This window comes from Staurois parvus, unplaced genomic scaffold (assembly GCF_062004578.1).
Source record: "Staurois parvus isolate SC_StPar_1 unplaced genomic scaffold, SC_StPar_1.0 ptg000886l, whole genome shotgun sequence".
NCBI classification, from domain to species: Eukaryota; Metazoa; Chordata; class Amphibia; order Anura; family Ranidae; genus Staurois; species Staurois parvus.
The window spans coordinates 2,998,688-3,004,687 of record NW_028318682.1 but is presented as its reverse complement, the minus strand read 5'-3'; the positions used below and the strand labels follow the sequence as shown (position 1 = coordinate 3,004,687).

Sequence of the window (6,000 nt, the reverse complement as noted above, 5' to 3'; positions counted from 1 at the left end):
TTTCAATCCTCCATTGATACATAATAGGTAGCTCACTACTTCTGTACTATAATGACATTACTCCATATTGTAACATATAATAAAGGCAGCACTATGAATAAACAAATAATACAGCAGAAAACAACATTATAGACTATTATATAATGGTAACATTTATTGCAAAAATATCATCACACACTAATGCTGTGTTGTTCTCTTGTTCACGCTGCGCCGGTGTCAATTAAGCTGAGTGAAGATAGCCCCTGTTGCTAAGAGGCAGGCAGGAGGACGCTGCTGTACGGAAAATGTGTGGGCGAGGAAACAAGCAGCCAATTGGGAGGCAGTATGCTGCCGGTGACGTCGGCGCCCGGGAAGGAATTGTACGGACGGTGGAGGTGTACAGTGGTGGGTGAGATGGGGTTATGGCGGGGCCTGTGAGTGTGTGTGAGCCTGTGTGACCGTGTGCTGTTACCGGGAGGTGTAGACGTCTCCGAAGGACACGGCGGGTTCATTCTGTCTGTGTGTGCCCAATACTGAGGGGTAGAAGCCTGCCTATACATTCACAGTCCAGTCTGGGGATTGTCTAACAGTTGGGCGCCTAGAGATTGCATAGCACTGATATAGTAAATAGCTGTATATAGCCTAGTAGTAGTATTTATATTATATATAGGCTGGTATTATAATTTATATATACTGTATATGGTTAGTATAATATAGGGACTGGGGACGCGGTGCAGGAGACGGTCAGGGACGCGGTGCCAGAGGCAGTCAGGGACCTGGGAGGCAGTGCAGGAGACGGTCAGGGAGCGGGGAGTCCGTGCAGGAGACGGTCAGGGAGCGGGGAGGCCGTGCAGGAGACGGTCAGGGAGCGGGGAGGCCGTGCAGGAGACGGTCAGGGAGCGGGGAGGCCGTGCAGGAGACGGTCAGGGAGCGGGGAGGCCGTGCAGGAGACGGTCAGGGAGCGGGGAGGCCGTGCAGGAGACGGTCAGGGAGCGGGGAGGCCGTGCAGGAGACGGTCAGGGAGCGGGGAGGCCGTGCAGGAGACGGTCAGGGAGCGGGGAGGCCGTGCAGGAGGCGGTCAGGGAGCGGGGAGGCGGTCAGGGAGCGGGGACGCGGTGCAGGAGGCGGTCAGGGAGCGGGGACGCGGTGCCGGAGGCGGCCAGGGAGCGGGGACGCGGTGCCGGAGGCGGCCAGGGAGCGGGGACGCGGTGCCGGAGGCGGCCAGGGAGCGGGGACGCGGTGCCGGAGGCGGCCAGGGACGCGGTGCCGGAGGCGGCCAGGGACGCGGTGCCGGAGGCGGCCAGGGACCGAGTCGCCTAAGGCGGCCAGAGACTGTGAAAAGGCTATAGTTGTTAATGGGAATATTGAGACTAGAAATCACTCCCAACAGGGCAATAAGGAAACACAGATTAGTGTGTTTAGGGGCCCCAAGAGTCACATTATAAGTGCCAAAGTGCCGCAGATTTGGCACCAGTTGTGTATGGCCAGCTGTATTCTCTGCCTGGCTCCCGATGACATCAGTGCCAGATCTTGCACATTCACTGTATGAGATCTGGTGCTGTTTGTTATCATTTATATGTTGCCATGACTATGGTAACATGAGCAGCATTACACCACATGACAATCAGGATGCTGAAGTTCTGTCAACATATAAACAATAAGAATAAAAAAGCCCTTTCCCCAAGACCTTGCATTTTACACATGGGATCTCACTTGGAGGCACTGGTGATGTAGCCTTCACAGGGGACAGCTATGATCCCGAGGCTACGTCACCAGTGCCAGAAAAGATGAGGAAACAATTGTAATGTAATGATGTCATTTAAATGTTTGTATACAAATAAAGTAACAGAAGTGCAGAAATAATTACTGCTCCTGCATAAAGATGTTGCGCTCTCCAGTGCTGGTTAAAGTAGAACTACAGGCAATTCTCCCCCCCCCCCCCCCATTTTGGATAGAGCAAGGGGGGACTATAACCCCTGTCAGATTTTTTGTTTTCACCATCTGTCCCCCATTTCTGAGATTTCCCTTCACTCCCTGTCTCATTGCCAAACCGGAAGTGAAAGGAAATTCCTGCAAGTTAAGGGAATCCCTTGGAGCCTCCCAGGTCACCAGTGTCCCCATTGGAAGGTTACCTCTCTATTACTTTTCCTGGAGACAACTCAAAATTTAGCATTTTCTTTACTAGGGATGCACCGAAATTTCAGTGGCCGAAATGCTTTGGCCGAAAACACCCCTTTTTGGCCGTTATGGAAAAAAAACACAGATACAGGTGCCGAAAAACCACTGCCTCTTCCCGGCTGTCGCCGCTACCACCACCGGCCACCGCTCCGTAGTTCTCAGCCTTACCTGAGAAACCATCAAATGATCCTGGTGCTGTGCATAGAAATGAGTGAAGGAAAGATGGCCACCACTCATCTCTATGCCCTTGGAGGACCGGATCGATGTCTCTTCCAGTTCCAGTTTTTTTAATCTAATTCTTCACATTGCAGAGGAGAGATGTGGGGTCCCATAAAAAGGACCTGTCACTAATTATTTCTATTACAAGGGATGCATGCATTCTTTGTGATAGGAATAAAAGTGATTAACATTTTTTTTAAAAAAGGGACAGTGCAAAAAAACCCAAAAAACATTAAATACATTAAAAAAAAAAAAAAGTTTAAAGTGCCCCCGTCCCCCCGCACTTGCACGTAGTGGTGAATGCATACGTAGGCCATGCTCATATATGTAAATGGTGTTTAAACCACACACGTGAAGTATTGCCATGAACATCAGAGCAAGAGCAATAATTCTCACACTAGACCTCCTCTGTAACTTTACACTGCTAACCTGTAGACATTTTTAAAGCATCACCCTTGGAGATTTTTAAGTACTGCAGTTTTTCGCCATTCCATGAGCATATGCAATTTTAAAGCGTGACATGTTGGGTATCTATTTACTCACCGTAACATCCTCTTTCATATTTTAAAAAATTGAGGTATATATTGTTTTTTGTTTTTTTTTTAATCAAAGTGTAGTTTTTTCCAAAAAATGTATATTCATTTTAAAAAATTACGCATTTCGGTTTTCGGCCAAGTGCATTTTGAATTTTTGGTTTCGGCACCAGAATTTTCATTTCGGTGCACCACTAGTAAACAGGATAAATAGAGGGGGTGAATATTACTAATGGGGACACAGACAGCAATTAAAACTGACGGGTGTTCTAATCACTTTCCACTCAAAAAGGTTTTGCTTTTAGTTATTTTTTAAGGGTCCATTCACACCACTGTAATGTATTGGCAGGGGTGCGGTGCAGTACTAGCTAGACAGCTTCTGATTGTTCAGCACCATGGCAGTGCTGACCAATCAAAAGCTGTCTAGCCCAGGGGTGGGCAAACTTTTTGACTTGAGGGCCGCAATGGGTTCATATATTGGACCCGGGGGCCGGACCAAGAGTAGATGAATGATGTGTATGTGTCATCCATAGTAAGTATAGTAATATTCCCCCATAGTAAGCATAGTAATTAATCCCCCATAGTAATTCATCCCCCATAATAATTCATCCCCCATATAGTAATTCATCCCCCATATAGTAATTCATCCCCCATATAGTAATTCATCCCCCATATAGTAATTAATCCCCCATAGTAATTCATCCCCCATATAGTAATTCATCCCCCATATAGTAATTCATTCCCCATAGTAATTCATTCCCCATAGTAATTCATCCCCCATATAGTAATTCATCCCCCATATAGTAATTCATCCCCCATAGTAATTCATCCCCCATATAGTAATTCATCCCCCATATAGTAATTCATCCCCCATATAGTAATTCATCCCCCATATAGTAAATCATCCCCCCTATAGTAAATCATCCCCCCTATAGTAATTCATCCCCCCTATAGTAATTCATCCCCCCTATAGTAATTCATCTCCCATATAGTAATTCATCCCCCCTATAGTAATTCATTCCCCATATTAATTCATCCCCCATATTAAGTCCCCAAGTCCCCCCTGTGTCAATTCACTTACCTTTGCTCCACGCGTTCCTCTCGCCGTGTTCCCGCGCCGTTCCGGTGTAGCATAAAAATCTGTCTCCTATGAGGATCTGTCCCCCTCGACGTATCTGCGCATGTGCCAGTTTCAGGCATTAGCAGCCAATCGGCGATCTCCGGCACATGCGCAGATACGTCAAGGGGGACAGATCCCCATAGGAGACAGATTTTCATGCTACACCGGTCTTCAGGGCGGACTGTGAGAGGAGCCTAGCTCCCCTCGCGTTCGTCACGCTGCCCCGCCTACACACATCCTGACAGCCATCCTGACAGTATCACGCTCCGCGGGCCGTAGTTTGCCCATTGCTGGTCTAGCCCGTACTGTCATCTCTGCACTGTGAGGAGAGAAAGCCACGGGGATTTCAAATCCCCAGCTTTTTCCTTCTGCGACATCATGGGATCAGTGCAGGGAGGTTTCCCAAACTGCTCCTGTATGAACTATGACAAGCTTGGGTTCACACAGGAGCAGTGGGGAAACCGTATGCAATTTGGACAGGAATTGTATTAATGTTCAAATCGCATGCTATTTTTTGTGGTGCAATTTGTGTCTATACAATTTGTATTGGCGCAAATCGCACCTCAAAGTATCGGTACTCGGTATCTGTGAGTACTTGACCGAAAGTATCTGTACTTGTACTCGCCGATCAAAAAAGGGTATTGACGCATCCCTACTTTATACTGTAACGGAGATGGAATCGTCTTAAAAACAAAAGGTAGCCAGATTAGTGGTTCCCACTGCTGATTTTTGGAAAAGGGATAGGTAAGGCTAGGAGAGGGATAGGAAAGAAATAAAGGTTGCTGTACCAAATCCAGGTTCCTCAACCCCAGAGAAGGACGAAGAAAGGGGGGGGGGGGGAAGAAGGGTGTCTTGTTTAAAAGAGCTTGTAGGTATCTTTACGAAGACCTGCCTGTGACTGTAGAGATCAATTGGTAGACCCTGATCCAAAAAATGTTTTACTTTTGGCCAGTCCTACAAAGTGTGCCCAATGAGCCTTCTGTTTGGCAACCTCTGAGGCATAAGGGGGATTGAATTGGAATCACAAAGGAGCTTTGCATGAATACTAGGTAGAAGCAGAGAAGTAGATTTACCTCATCCACTTAAGCCTTGGCAAAATATTTGGTCCACATCCAATTCCAATTCTCCTGCCTCATGTTCCTATGCAAGTCTCTATGCTGTTGGAGAGCATAAAGATGGAAAGAGGTGGGAGGTGCTTGTAGTCTGTATGAGCAAGAGAAAATATACCTGTGTAACGAGGCTTGGGCCTTGTTTGTTCAGTAGGGCTTCCTCAAAGCCCGTATGGGAAGATAGGTCAGTATTGTTGTGCATTAGTGAAAGCAAGAAATTATATTTTGGAGATATTGAAAAATGTTCCTAGAGTTGAGTTTGTTTTTCCATGAGAGTCTTTGGTGGGGTAAAGCCCAAGTCTGTAAGGAAATGAGTGATAGTGGTTATGTACTATCTTTGATAAAGCCGGGTAATAAAGACTTGTGAATTGGTATAGGTTGAGAGAAACATAGGGTTACCTAGTATCAATAGTAGCCTTGGGAAGAATGTTTGATAATAGGGCATGTTCTCACACCCCCTAGTGCTTTCAGCACAGCCAAAGAAGTTTGCCATTCTAAATTGTTATGTTTTCATTGAGACCCACAAGCGGGGTCCCTTTAGTGCAGGGGTGGGCAACTGTGGCCCTCCAGCTGTTGGTGAACTACAAGTCCCATCACGCCTCTGCCTTTGGGAGTCATGCTTGTAACTGTCAGTTTTGCAATGCCTCATGGGACTTGTAGTTCTACAACAGCTGGAGGGCCACAGTTGCTCACCCCTGCTTTAGTGGATTGCCATTGCGCCAGTTGGATGAGATGGACTGCCTGGTAGTATTTGTGTAGAAGGGGGAAGTCTATCCTTCCAGACAAATTATAAGATTCAGCTCGGAATTGGTAGGATGGGATAGGTAAGACCCTGGCATGATAGAGAAATCTGGGTAAAAAC

At 46.9% G+C, this 6,000-nt stretch overlaps 1 protein-coding gene across 1 annotated transcript in view; it reads left to right on the top strand.

The window, feature by feature from the left end:
- Positions 1–258: 258 nt before the first annotated feature.
- Positions 259–6,000, top strand: part of LOC149442432 (WD repeat and coiled-coil-containing protein-like) — a 59,967-nt gene continuing 54,225 nt past the window's right edge. Inside the window, exon 1 of the mRNA XM_089656096.1 lies at positions 259–384. The gene's annotated coding sequence lies outside the window, so the exon portion shown is untranslated. The remainder of the gene's footprint in view (positions 385–6,000) is intronic.